This window comes from Emydura macquarii, unplaced genomic scaffold, assembly GCF_026122565.2.
Source record: "Emydura macquarii macquarii isolate MOO-44397 ecotype Brisbane River unplaced genomic scaffold, CSIRO-AGI_Emac_v2 contig_1230, whole genome shotgun sequence".
NCBI lineage: Eukaryota > Metazoa > Chordata > Testudines > Chelidae > Emydura > Emydura macquarii.
Genome location: NW_027131367.1, coordinates 15,170,522 through 15,185,656, shown reverse-complemented (window position 1 = coordinate 15,185,656; position 15,135 = coordinate 15,170,522).

Below are 15,135 nucleotides of genomic sequence, written 5' to 3'. Positions count from 1 at the left end.
GTGGATAGTTCTCTGAAAAAATCCACTTGATGTTCAACGGCAGCCAAAAAAGCTAACAGAATGTTGGGAATCATTAGGAAAGGGATGGATAATAAGACAGAAAATATTGTATTGCCGCTTTATAAATCCGTGGTACACCCACATCGTGAACACTGCGTGCAGATCTGGTCACCCCATCTCAAAAAAGATAATATCGGAATTGGAAAAGGTACAGAAAATGGCAATGAAAATTATTAGGCGTATAGAAAAGATTCTCTATGTGGAGAGATGAATAAAACTGTGGAATTTCTTGCCAGAGGATGTTGTGAAGGCCAAGATTATAACAGGGTTAAAAAAAGATCTAGATAAGTTTATGGAGGATAAGTCCATCAATGGCTATTAGCCAGGATGGGCAGGGATGCAAACCCATGCTCTGAAGCATACCTACCCACTGTTTGCCAGAAGCTGGGAATGGGCGACAGGGAATGGATCACTTGATGATTATCTGTTCTGTTCATCCCCTCTGAAGCACCTGGCATTGGCCATTGTCAGAAGTGGGCTAGATGGACCATTGGTCTGACCCCGTATGGCCGTTCTTATGGTGTTAGCAGTGGGATTTGAATCCACCTCTTCAAGTGAGCTGAGCAGGAATTATATACACGGACAGGAGAGGCTTTTCCCCTAAGCATCCATTCTGGGTGTTCTGCTGAGCCCTGTGCATGTTGGAACAGGACTTTGTGAATACTCATACCATGCAGACATGATCGATAATGCCCCAATTTCATGTCCCTCACTATGGCATCTCAGAACCTTGATTTAAGGAGCAACTCGGTAACCTGGGTCCCGACCTCCAGACAGATCCGTGTTTATGGTAGTAGCCAACTAAGATGAGTAGAAGCATCTGCTCTGATGTTTTAGCTTGAGGAAATTGCTCTAATGGAGGATAATTGTGATTCCTATCTATTGCTGCTGTTCTCAGGGACTGTCATAAAGTGGCTCTTAGGCTGTCAGAAGGTTAGTGCTACCCTAAAGCATCTTAGGAGAAATAGCAGCGAGGCTGGTCTGGGAATCAAGAAACGTGTTCTATTCCTGTCTCTTGCACTAACTAGGTGGGTGCCTTCAAATAACTCACTACAGCTCTCTAGCCTTTTCGGCACTAGAAAAATTACTCATTGCTGGCCAGAGCTCCAGCATGAAGCAGAGCAAATCTTCACCTTGGTTTCCAAAAGGACTGCACATGGTTTGTTCTGGGCTGCACATGCAGCTGCACCAGCTTCAGCAGCAGCTCGTAAGTTTCCTAATATTAAGCTGTAGCTCAGCTCCCCACACTCTCCCTCACTCCCAGGGTTGTTGGGAAATCAGTTCATCAACATTTGCAAAGCATTTGCTTTGAGATTCTTAAATGACAGGAACCATAGAAACGCAAAGTATTATTTAAAAAAAATATAATCTGTAAACAGAGGCTTTCCAGATTTCATTTATACCCACACGCGATCTAAGACACAGAACTATTTAATCAATGCTTTCCTTTGCTTAAATTTGCCTGGCTGAGATGGAAGCTGTACACCCAATATTGCACTGAAAATGACAGGTGCTCAAGGGTAATTGTAGCACTGCCCCCTCTTGTCTACCTTGGTGGAAAGGGGCACAGGGTGTGTGCAACCTCTCATTTTGATGCATGTTTGCTCCAGTTTCAGATTCCATCATGCTCATCCATCTGTGTGCAGGTACTGTCACATAAAGCAATTATGCATGGATGTCTCACTGGGAGATGAGCTGCTTAGAAAATCTTGCCACAATTCTGGGTGCTGAGCACTTGGAAAACTGGCCCTGAAATCACTGGGAAAAAAATCTAAGCCCATCTCTAGAGTGGGGCAAACCAAAAATTCCAGGCCTCAACACTCTGCAGTGTCACCAGCTTGTACAAACTGACCCTGAGTCCCATGAGCGTTGGTGTTTTTCCTGACGCCCCAGCTGCTAGAATCAAGAAATTGGATAAGAATCCCAGTTTTCATTGTTTTAAAAAAGTACGTTTCTCACCCTTGTGCTTGTGTAGAAAAGCTTGAAAACATGAAGTGCATGAACCTTGAAGGCCCAGAAACCAGAAGGAAAAAGCAAAGAACTCAAGATTTATATATGAAAATAATAAATCTCATGATTTATAAGTCAATCTCATGATTTGGGAGCCTGACTTTGGGTCTTTGGGATTGGTCTGGCAGTCTGAGGGTTTTCAATCCAGAGCTGATTCTTTGGGAATTTGGATCCTGTCTCTGCTTGGCAGCGTGTCTGCGGTTTATTTATTCTCTGCAGTCACAAGGATGGTGAGTTTCATTTCCTGGCTCATGTGCACAAGGCTCTTGTGTTTGGTTTCCAGCACTGTAGGGCAATGTTTACACTTTTTTATTGAACAAAACTCTTTCCCGTGACTTTTTTGTTATTGAATCCTATGAAAACATTTCTCTCCATAACAGGTTTCATCCTTTGCGGTTTGCCCTAAACGAATGGCTAGCATCCCTTTGATATCTGTTGCTTCCCTCAGACTCTAGCCTTTCCCTGATGTCTTAGTGCTTCTTTGCCTTTCATGGAGATAATTTCCCAGGGGGACAGTGATCAGCAATGGCTCTCGGTGACTGGGTCACTATTAATAGCTCTACTGCTGATGAACAGATCACAAGGAAGTTCCTCAGCAGTTCTTGAGTCTCTTATTGCTGAGTTGCTTGCAGGTCAAACAAGTTGGCGATTAAAGCAGATTGCAATAAAAGTGGCAGCCTGTCTAGTTAATAGCCTAGGGAGGGCAATGGGGAAACTGTTTCCCTGACAGCAGCTAGCTGGCTGCCTCTTGTCCAGGACAGCTGCATCCCTGGAAAAAGCAGCCTACTGCAGTCTGGGACGGTTGATCTGCGCATGCTTAGCTGGAGTTCCACCCAATTCTTTGCGATGCCAGCTGACAGTGGAACATCATCCAACCCTGCACCAGGGTGCATGGCCAGTGGTGCTGGTAGGCATGGAAATAGGTCAGGAAACCGTGTTAGAAACGTGAGCTTTTCAATGGATGCAGGCTTTCAGTGCACGGAGAGGGAACACTTCTGTGGAGAACATGCTGGTCATCAAGCAGATGGGCAAAGGACAGCCCTATGATGCTTCTAGAGGCATTCACCCAAGAGGACAGAACTATCACACAGCTTCTCTAAAGAAAGGGCATAGAGCTTGCCATGCATGCAGCTCCGCTCTGAACGCTCACTGGGGGCTCTCCCCGCTGGCCTTTTCTTTGCAAGTGCCTGAATCATGCAGCGTAGCATTTCGCTTTAGTGGGGCAGGGCGTCAGTGCACTCACACTGGAGGAACAGGAGAAAACTGGAAAAGCAGAGAGAGAATCAAGGGTTGCAGAAACACCTGCCTAGGCTGCAGTGTCCTGTGGTATGTACATTTCACCTCTGGGATTGAGTCATTCTGTAACCCACAGGGGATCTGGGCAATCTGTGGGGCACAGAGGTGGATGTGGGAATCTGTCCACGTCCCCAAACAGAAATTCCATTCTTCCCACTGACCTTGCTGTCTATCTGTCTTAGGTATTTATATGGGCCCCATTACCACAGCCTCTGAGCACATCACACTCTAAAGTATTTACCCTCATAATACCCCTGTGAGACAGAAAAGCACGTGGAGAACCAAGACACAGAAAGACTAAAACCCAGACCCTCACTGACATTTAGAAATATTTGAAATCAATACGAGTAAGGTGCCTAAATACTTTGAGTATCTGGCCCTAAGTGACTTGACCAAGGTCACACAGGAAGTCTGTGGCGGAGCATAGAATCACACCCAGGTCTCCCCAGTCTCAGTTAAGCACACTAACGCTTCGACCATCCTTCTCCAGCTTTCTTTCTCTGCTTATTTATGAAGTATTCTCTCAGTTTGCCTCTGCTAGAGACCATCACCCACCCTCTTGAAATGCAAAGGGAAGTTGTCATGATGACAACTGCAGAGGTGTCAAGAGGAGCCCTAGTTGTTTAGCTCTCCTCCCCATGACTCTGGGATCCATGCCCCAGGCCCGGAGCAGCTGCAGCAAAGCCTTCAGAAGGAATTAGAGATGCACCATTCAAAAAAAAAAAAAAAAAAAAACCCAACACCAAGAAAGCCACCTTCTCCTTTCATTCACTTGAGTAAAGACAAAGAAAGTGTGTCTGGGAAAATGAACTTCTCAGCAGCACTGCGATCAAAGCGATGTGTGTCTTGGTAAGATGTTGTATCTGAGTCGCTGAAACATGCCGATGGCATAAAAGCAGAGACCATGCTGACAGCAGGCCTGCCTGAGACAAAGCTTAGAACTGCCTATGCAACAGGGGGCCTACCTCTTGTTGGGCTTGAGACGTTGGGGCCCCATCCTGAAGGTGGCTGAGCACCTCCCAACTTCCACTGACCTCAGCCTGCATTGTCGCTTCCATGCATAGCCCCTGGCTCCAGCCACAGATCAGCCTCAGCCCTGTGGAGAGGACTCCCGGGTTGTCCAGGGGAAGGGTGATACAGAGATGGCTGACAACCTTTCCCCATTCATTGCCACATGCAACCCTTCCACACCTTACCACAGGGAGAATGATAAGGCCTAGTGTAATGAATGGGTTAAGAGGGGGAGGATGGGTGCATGTCGCTGCCCTCTACTGGATGGATCTGAACTGCTCAACCATATGTCATAGGCCCTGTAGTGCTAACACTAATGGAGACTCTCCCTTAGCTCAGGCACTAGGGTCTTGTGCTTTTGGAGCAGGAAGATCTGAATTCTATTGTCATGAAGCTCTGCATAGTCCTCGTGCACAGCCTAGTGATACCAAGAAGTCCAAGGTAGCCATGGTTTCGTAACAGTAACGTGCGTCTTTTCACTCCTAGACAATGCCTCGCGGTTTCTCTTTAGTATGCGGGCTGCCTCTGAATCCTTCGCTACTTACCGACTGCATTTTGACAGCAGCAAAGAAAGAAAAATAAGTCAGCCCAGGGGCTTGTCTCTGTGTCACAAAAGGCCGGTAAAGGTGACTCAGGTGCTTGTTGCAACAATATAGCTCTGATATTTTCTGCCCTTATAAAACACAGATGTGCTATATTCAGCAATATCCCCTCATGCCTTCCCAACCCCAGCAAACCTTGCATGAACACCAGAAAGCTCTTGCAATGTATCACGCATCCTCCACGTGCCCGAGACTGGGAACTGCGCAGTAAGAGACAGGAGGAAGGGGAGAGAAATCACCCCATGGTCATGCTAATAAGTGGGAGGGAGGGGGAGAAAAGATCCCATTAAATCATCACTGTGACAGCACATGGGGCTGCCCGTTCAAAAGCCCAGAAACTACCAGCTCCTCCTCCATCACCACATCCCACAAGCCAAAGGGAATCCATGTGCCAAATGGAAATCCTGGCTTCACCTCCTCACCAAGGGCGGTCAAAGCAAACTGCTTGGCTGCTGCCTGGGTGTGTCCACGAGTGAGATGTGAGCAGAACAGCCCTACAGAGTATGGAGATGGCTTCCTGCCTCTGGGATGTTGACCTGCTACCTGCCTTTCGGGATGAAGTCTGCTTCTGGAAGCTCCTAATCTCCACTCCAGACTTACTCTGTGATATACAGCAGAGCAGATACCATTAGCTACGGGATTTATCCCAACGCACAGGGAGACCGAGCCCCTCACCCGACAGCTACGAATGGGGACTTTGTTTCACCTGTGGTGAGGATGGAAATCCCAGACCAGACATCTCACAACGGGACACTCCTCCTGGCAGCATCCAGGGGTGGGTTCCATGTAAAATGGCCCCAAATGAGTCGTTCTGGGTATTTCCTGGGCCTGGTGGCATGGGGCGGTGGGACATCACCTGATTTCTGGCCAGGACTTTGGAACAACCTAAGGAGAGCAGCCTCCAAAGAATCCATCCCCCCAAACTGCCTACTGGGCTGTGGGAATGGTGCTGCGGCTGAGGGGATACGTATGCAGTAGAGACAGAATCGATCCAACCCGCAGTGATGTAGCTCACTGTTGGGTCTGAGCACCTGGAGGTAAGAATGCCCAGAAACTGGGTCTCTAGCGGGGGCAGCTCCCCTGTGCCAGAGTGAATCAACATAGGGGTTTTCTTCAGCGGGCAGGGCCCGATCAGCCCCACTCTTACTCTCCAGGTTGCCTTCGTCCACCAGTGGCAGCAGCTCTGTATTCATGGCAGCAGCTCCTGTGCCCAGCGAGGCTTGCTCTCTCTCCCCCATTGCAAACCCTGACCTGACTTTCTGCAGCCCCTGCGTCCTCTCCTCATTCGTGTTGGCCCGTTGCCTGGAAGATGAAAGAGCTGTAAGAGTTAAGTGTGCGGGTGCTCTGTGAATGCCGTGCCTGATGTCCATCTGCCGCTAACCTGGATCCTCTCCTCACCTGCCTGCCTGGCCCAGCAGAGGACAGCGAGCTGTTCTGTTCCGAGCGTTGGACTAACTATGGAGATGCTTTTGCCCCCATTGTGCTATATTGGGATGGATAAAGAAGGGGGGAGGGGAAGGGTTTTTCTACTTGCTTTTCATCTCAGGAATCTCAAGTGTTTTCTGCCCTGTTTTTGCAGGGATACAAGCCAATCCAGGGCAAAAAGTGACATCTAGGACTTCCCAGCATCACCTGTTGACATGGACGCCTTGCTTAGCTCCCGTTCTTCCAAAGAGCCTTTGGTTGGCTTCCCAGCTGATGGCTTTCTCTGCCGTCATCTCGCCTTTGAGACGTGCAGGGCTGTCTACCTGCCGATGCACCCTGCCCTCCGTCCATTCAGGGACACGATGAGGCTCCTCTTGGAATCTACTCCACGCAGAGCCAGAAACAGACTCAGTGCCGACATCACCCCGTCCTAAGTGGATGCAATTCTCAGGGAAAAATGCTATTTTGCCAGCCCAGGGGACCCAAGTCCTGTATTCATCCACAAGCCAACGCCAGCTCCCCCTATAGTGCCCAGCCCCCCTCAATCCTCAGCCTCTGCTGGGATTGCCAGCATGGAGCCTGATTGGAAAGGCAGTTTTATGATGCAGGCATCAGCCCACCAGGGCTAGGCTATGACCTAGCAGCTCTTTTCACATAGGCCCCCAACCGAACATCTGCTCACAGCATTCTGGGGGTCACTCCCACCCCAGGCAGGATCCAAACCAGTGACCCAGGGGTGAAAAGTCCCAGCCCCACAACGCCATCCACTGCCATGCCTAGGTAATCCTTCAAGAACCATCTCTCCATCCATTTCTTTGCAGGCATTCTGGGCTTTCTCTGATGTCCCTGTCACACACACAGCCCTGGTAGAGCACCCACCTCACTGGGTCCCTGTGTTTCAAGCCTCCTGAGTTGAACAGAGTCCAGGCACTGCCCCTGGCTGGGTCTCTAGGCACAATCTTGGGGTGCAAATACCCTGCCTGGCCCCTTTCTGAGAACTGAGACTTCCCAGCCCCTGGGACTAGTGCTGACTCCTCAGACTTCCTTGTAGCTTAAACACTTCCTCTCCCTGATCTCCAACCACATAGGCACTCAGTGTTTACAGCTGGACACGACCTAGTGCAGCAGAGAGACACACAGGCTGTGCTCAGGATCCTAACACACCATTTCCTTGCTTCTGTAGCACAAGAAATACATAGATCTAAACAGCGTCTATACACACCTGTGAGAATCTCCCTGGCTCAAATTCCTCACCACCTGGAGCGTTCTGGAGGCTTGAGCAGAGCCCTCTGATGGGTCCAGGGTCCTTCCCCTGCAGCTCACAGCTTCTCTTCAGGACCCTGGAGTCTCTTCCTGGTCTCTAGGTCAGCTAACTTCCTTCTTGTTTGGTTGGCCCCTCTGTTACAAAACATGCTCTATTCTGCTGCCCAAGCTTCCTGTGGGTCGACTTGAGTCCCTGGAGTTTATAAGTCCCACCAACAACACTTGGTTTTAATGGTTTCTTTGTTCTACAGCTGGCAATTTCCACTCTCCACTTCCCCCTCCCCGCAGAGAAACTTGGTCCAATGGGTTTCTCATTTCAGGCAGCCTGCTCAGCCTGCCCATTGTTTGGTCAGAGTGCAGTCATTAAGGGTAATGACTCTCCATTGACCCAGGCCTGGTAAATGCAGGACACAGCCCTTGCCAGGTGCATGTTGGATTCCACCTACTCTGAGCCCTTCTATGACTTGTCAGTTTCAGAACATCAACCACACTCCAAAAACTGCACAGACCCAGATTTCCCAGATCAGCACAGTCACTAAACCAGCCTTTCCCACCCCGGGGACCCTTTCATTGTCTAATGTTTTCACCTGTGCATTAGTGCTCCAATGCCCCTGCTCTGCAGCTTGGATAGCGGGGAAACCCCATTAGACCAACTCCTTTCTGAGCCACTTTTAGCCGGAAGGGTAGGCCAGCTGCTAAGCTGCTCCACAGAAGCAGGAGCAAAAGTGGGGCTATTCCATCCTGCAGGAAGGTTGGGGCCTTTAGTGCTGACTGGCACTGCCACAGGCATACGCCCCCCCCAGCTGGGTCGAGAGTCCATTGAACGGGGCAGGGGAAATGAGCCCTTAGGAACGACAAACACATGGAGCACGCTCAGAGTTATGGGTCAGCTCCTCTGCGGCATGCTGGGGGCCAGCAATGGCTGCGAATGAGTGAGGAACAGCCCTGGCAAGATGAACCCTCTGGTGCAGCAGATTTTAGAAGTGGCAGGCTGGATTTAGAGGGTAAGTTTACATCAAGGCCATTGGAATTTAGAACAAAGGTGCAGAACCAAACTAGATTCAAGGATTTCTGCGTAGGCTCTGGGCCAAGATTCCTGCACCACAGCTCCCCTCCGGCAACTAAGGCTTGCCTATCGAGAAGCAGTGTGGTCTACGGGTTGGGGTTCTGGACTGGGAACAAGGAAACCTGGGTTCTATTCCCAGCTCTGCTACTCATCTGCAGTGCACCTGTGTGTGAGTCACTTTGCTGCTCTGTGCCTCAGTTTCTCCCCTCATCCTTTGTCTATTAGTTTATAAACTCTCCAGCATAGAGTCTGTCTGTCACTCTGTTTGTACAGCCCCTAGTACAGTGGGATCCTGCTCTTGGTTGGGGCCTCTGGATGCTACTCTAATATAAAAACTAATAGTTTTAGACCCACTCAAGACTTCTTTTAAGGTGGCCAGACGGGGACACTGGATTCCTCCTCCTCTACCCAGATCTGAGCAGACGGGAACACCGTTCCAGTGCTCCCAGCGGCATCTCAAGGTGTGAGTGTCCAGCTGGAACGTTTGAACTAGACACAGCTCCTGTCCCAATGGACAGGAAAGACGTGAAAGGGAGAACAGATCTTTTTTATTTGCAGCCCTGTTTCCACACGCCATATCACTTTAGCAATATTTTTTAATTAACAAGAGGTTATACAGCCCCGATATACGAGAAAAAACAATGTCAGCAGAAACCCGCCACTAACAAGCTAGTTTTCACAGCCAGGCCTAAGTGAGCCACCCTGCAATCCCTACTCCACCCTGCGCTAACAAACCAGTATTTGCATTTCTACTCCAGCCCTGCATTAACAAACCAGCACATGTATCCCAGTGCTCAGACGCAGCCCTGCTTTAATGAACCAGTCTGCAAATACGCAAGATGAGAATACCCATTTCGATAAAGGAAAGGAAAACAAATTGAAAGGTGAGTCACTCAAGAAGATTCTCTAGGCAATGGTGACTGATACTGATACTTTAAAAATGATGACACGTACCTTAAAATGATTTTTCATGATACATTTTCACTGCTTTACATGAACAGTGATGCTAGTGAACATGCACAACATGAAACTTTTGGGTCCCACCTTTCCAGATAAGGGTGAAATATTTTTGTTTTGTTTTCTTATCATTTCACAGATAGGAGAGTGCCTGATTGGTTTTAATTCATAGGGCCTGATTCTCATTTATGCCATAGCTACTTTACCCCACTGGCAGTGTAAAGAGGTCTTAAAATAGAGTAAATTACATTTACTTCAATTGCAAATTCACAGGGAAGAGCTATGTTACTGGCCTGTGTTTTACAGTGCCTAGAACAACAGGGTGCAGGTCCCTCAGTAAGGCTCTTCTACTGCATTCCAAATAATAACAACACACCTATTCTCACTGTAAGGCTGCTGTGACGCAGAATGGCCTCGGTGTAAATGGGAATCTGGCCCGTTATCTCCTGGGATAATTACATGGGGAAACTCAAAAGGATGTTGTCCTGGGGGCTGTCAGAGTCCCAACCCTAAGAGATGAGATTTGCTGCCAACGAAAAAGCACTTGCAAGGAGCAAAAGAAACGACCCACCACATCCTTCTTCCTTCTCCCGCTGATGTATCAGTTATTACCAGAAATAAATATTATTTTTTAAAATTCTTGCGTTAGCTCTATTGCTTCTTCCCCCCCCCCCCCTTCCCCAATAGATTCAGGGTAACTTTCAGTACAGAAGCTTTTCCAGTTACTCCACACGTGGGGCCAGATCCTCCGCTGCTGTTGCACCATTGATTCAATTTACATCAGCAGGAGATCTGGCTCTTTACTTCAGCAGTGTTACCTAATGTGACAGCAAGAGGAGGGACAGGTTTATGTTGCTCAGCCGGACTCCTTTGCTCCATGTATTTCTGGTTTCCTTTGGCAAAGAAGCCCAATCTTCAGAACATGGACCATTGGTCCCTCCAACCAACCACATGGGGGTACCATCTTCCTTGTTGTTATCACAATAGCAGAGCAATGCTCCCACCCACTGTATGGATTCCAGGCTGAGACCAGTTCACAATCCATCAGGAGAGAGACAGAGAATGAGCTTTCCCTTTCATAGGGCGGTCATATTTATTTTCAGATAAAACAAGAGACAAAGAGAGGCGAGGACAAAGCAGCGAACTGTACATGTATTACCAAGATATGAGGGAGATACAAAAGGTGTGTGAATCTCTACCCTGCCCTCACGTGGCACCGTTTCAAAACATCACTCTTCTCTCTAAGCAGGGAGCTGATTATCTGTTTGGGTTGCCGGTCAGGTCCAGTATATTTAGCACGTCTGATTTTAGGATTTAACCGCTAACCACCAATAAAACACTCCCGAGAAAAAAAAATGAAATTGGTTTATCCAATAAACACCAGATATGGTTACTCAGTTCGAGCTGACTTCAACCCTTTCTCAGGGCAGTTTGTTTCTATTAGGTGAGCTCCCTGGTTTGTATCGAAGAGCTTGTCTACAGGAAACGGTAATGTAGCCTATGGGCACATGACTTCTAAAGCACACTAACATTTAGTGCCCGCATTGGTCCGCGTTGGCCCTGCTGGTACACACTAAAGGTTCCCTAGTGCACTTTAATGTAGTACTGTTTGACACCGTACTATGTTAAAGCACACGAGGGAACAGATGCACTAAACACTAGGCCAGGGATCAATAACAAGAATACAAATATAAATCCTATTTAGACAAGAATTTTTGGAAGTACCCCAAAAATGTTCTCTTAAGTATCACAGAGAAAGCCCTTCAAAGCCCTGATTTTTGGACATCTACATAGGATACAAAAATTGCTAAAATACCCCTTCCCCCACCCCAATTTAAATTAATTAAAGCCCACAATCAGAAGCCCTCTATGTATATTGTATTCATAAGGAGTTAACGACCAGCAATGGTGCCGGTACCATTTATACACTAGGGAACTCAGAAGGGCTGGCAACGTCCAGCCGTGTGGTAATGTTGCCAGAGGCTGGCACAGCAGAGACTGAAGGCTACCAAAAGGGCTGGCGATACACTGAAGCATGGAGATATTGGGAAGGAGCAGAGGTCAGAGAGGGAGGCTGCAGCACAGTTTAATTGTTCTAGTGTGGAGGTGTTGTATCTAGCAGCTGTCTCATTTAGCAAATTGTGTCTGCACCCAGTTATAACACATGGGGCAGCTTTCCAAAACCCCATGCAACAGATAAACCCACATCTCTTTGGGCCAGCCACCCTCCCAATTTCCTCCAAAATCGAATGATTGTATGACTCTAGCTCTATTTAGATTTGAACCTGAGCCCTTCAGTGTTTAAAAGCATGAACTGCTATCACTGGAGCCAAAGGACTCCTGCCTTAAAGTGGCAACAGTAGACATTTATCCTCTTATACAGACCTGCCATTGGACAGGGACGAAGTCTTACACTGCACTAGCAGGGGTTACAATTGCTCATGCAGACAGGTCCTTCGTGCACACGAGGGGCAAGTGTGAAGGGTTTTGCAAATAGAACAAGAAAGCGTATACTTTTGCAGCTGCACCCATTGCACTGGAATTAGTACGCGTGGGGCTTGCGGCCCAGACAGTGCCTGGGGAAGGATTCAAGGCCTCCCAGATTTAGTTTTTCTTTGAACAACTCAGCATCTCGAGTCCAGCAGTAATTCCTTCCCTGGGATCATCCTAGTGATTCTTCCCTTTGCACTCACAGTGCCGCAGCTGGCTCAGCCCTTGGCTTTCCCATTGTTTTCCACTCCAGCGCCACTCTCCATTTCCTTGTCACGTTCGGGTTGGATGTGGTTAGAAAAGTGCTATTGGGAGCCTGCAACCCCTTAACATGCAATGATTCTTTTTGCCCACAGAATCCCATCTGTCACTCGGTGGGTCGTTTTTCCTTCATTAATTTGGCTCGTGCTGATCTTCCTCCTTTGAGCCACGTCTGCTGCACATGGACAGTGAGAACACTGCATGTCACTTTCCGTTTACAGCAAAGGCAGCCAAAAGAGTCAAGCGCCCCCTTCCCCTATGATGCAGCCAGGTCCTTCTGTGGCCTCCATCCCCACAGTATCTGAGCACCTCCTTCACGTAGGAAAGGGAAGCATTGTTGTCCTGTTTTACGGGGGGATAGGAGGCACAGAGAGAGAGAGACTAAGTAAGGCCTAGATGCACAGAGTGACTTAGCTGACGAAATCTGGGCTTTCGGTACCTAAGTCCCAGTTCTAAGCACCACTGTGATCCCCAAACCCCCACTCAATTGCCCCCTAGCCCTGAAGGCACCTCAACTCACCCAGCACCTCAGCTTTTCCAGTAAAAGTCTCTAGGTGCCTAAGTTTCTGCCTCTGAGCAGGGCCCAAGCATAATTTTTTCGGGCCCAGTACAAACTTGTCACACAGGCCCCCTCCCACACACATACCACAATCCCTCATCCCAGACATACAATCTCATGAGCCATGACAATTTTTTTCCTCATGGTAATGGGGGTTGCAGCCCGGGCCGGGCCCCCCAGGGCCTCCAGGCCCCAGTAAAGTGTACCCCTTTCCCCCCCATATGGGGGCACTGCCTCGGAGCCTGCGCACTGCTGCCCCAGGTAGGTCTCCGGGTGCCTGTCCCATGCCAGAACGCCAGCACCATCCTCAGAGCAGTCATTCCCAGAGGCATGCGGGGCAGGAGGCAGCCTTCTTGATCACCTTTCATCCCGTGTTAGGGCGCTCACCCCGGGTGTGAGGGGCAGGGTGTAGGACACACCCCTCTCGTGGGCTCACGGTTAGCTCCTCCAGAGGTGCTGACACTCAGATAGGGATGGGGACATGGCTTCCTTTTGGACTAGCCTTTGGAGCTGGCTGGGCAGAGGGAGGGGAGCACTCCGCAAAGGGGGTGCAACTCACACAGGGGGTGCACACCCTGGGGCCCCTAAGAGGAGGTCATGTTGATGCTGCCAGAATCCCTCCTGGGACTGCAGCCAGCGCGCAGCCCCTTGGCCCCCATTCGGTGCAGCAGGCAGAGTCTTGCCCGCTCTGATCACTGGGCAGAGCAGCATCGCTCAGCATGGGCAGATGCTGGCAAGCAGGCGGGCGGGCGGGCGGAGAGACCATGTAGCTGACTCTCCTGAGAGCCAGGGGAGGCCCCCTTAGGTGCCCACGTCCTCTGCAGTGAGATTTGAAGCTCTCCCTCTGTGAAGCGCAGCCCCCCGCTGCCCAGAGCCCGGTCAGGATACGGAAGACACAGAGAGCCCTGTCACCCTGGGAGAGCAAGAGCGAGGCAGTGGGGCAATGTGGCTGCTTGGTGCTGTGGAGATGGCTGCCAGTGGAGGGGGCGAGCGCTGAGTGCAGCCTCCCCCAGCGGTGAGAGACCAGCAGGTTCCTCGGGCAGGGGTCACCCTTTTTGTGAGGCTCTCTCAGCTGTGACGCTCCTGCAGCCCAGCTATACCCCCCCTTGCCTGCTCCCCAGACACGAGGCCGTGGGGGAGCCCTGCTCAGGGCAGACAACGCCAGACTGCCACCTTTACATACCTACTTCAGTCAGCATCGCTCCCAGGAAGGCCGTCCGTGGGACCATCCGTGTCTGTCAGGGCTCAGCAGCACACGGGCGAGTGACACGTCTCGAGAGCGCCCTACCCAGAGCGTAGCCTAAGGTAACACTTCCAATGCTGGGACGCCCCAGTACGACGCTGGCACGCACCGCAGCTCCTCAGGGACTGCAAACGGCTGCTAGAAGGATGGTCCCCCACGGCTGGGCCACACGCCACTCCTGGCACGTGGGGCTTTTGGGGGACTTGCACTCCAGGCTCCTTCCCCAACCTGCAAGGGACGGGGGGAGAGGGGGCTGGGGCATGGCTGCTGCTCGACTCCCAGTCCCACTGGGCCCGCGCTCACCTGCCAGAGGGCAGGCTGCTCCACAGCCCAGTCTCACCTGTGTGACCCCGGCTCCCTGGTGCCACAGAAGGTCTCCCACTGGATGGGAGACTGTAGGGCTGCTGGCCTGGCTCCCCGCTCCTCAGAGGACTAACGCCTCCCCAAGGGCTGTGTCGGGCCTGCCCCGCAGGGCACGGGTTTGGGATTCAAACCCAAAACTCACAAAGCAAAGCTCTTCCCCTGACCAACCCAAGCCTCCTCTCTCACTCTGCGGCCTGGCGCCAACCTCTCTCCCGGGGCTCCCCGTCCAGCCCAGCGAGCTCTGGCTCTGCTAATGGAACAAGGCTGGCTGGCCGCCCTGAGGCAGCGCTCCCTGTTCCAGGGAGGGTGAGGCCCGGCTGCTACAGCCAAGGCCTTAGTCTGGGAAACTAGTGTCAGGGTCTGTTAGCCCCTTACTGAAACTGAGTGGGTCTTTTGGATTGGCCATCTCTGGAGGAAACAGGACCTGGAGCAGATACCCCCAGGGCCAGTGGAGAGAGGCCAGCTCAGGTCAGCCTGATTGACAGGGCAGACAGGCCATTGAGGGAGCCCCGAGGGTGCGGGGGAGCCC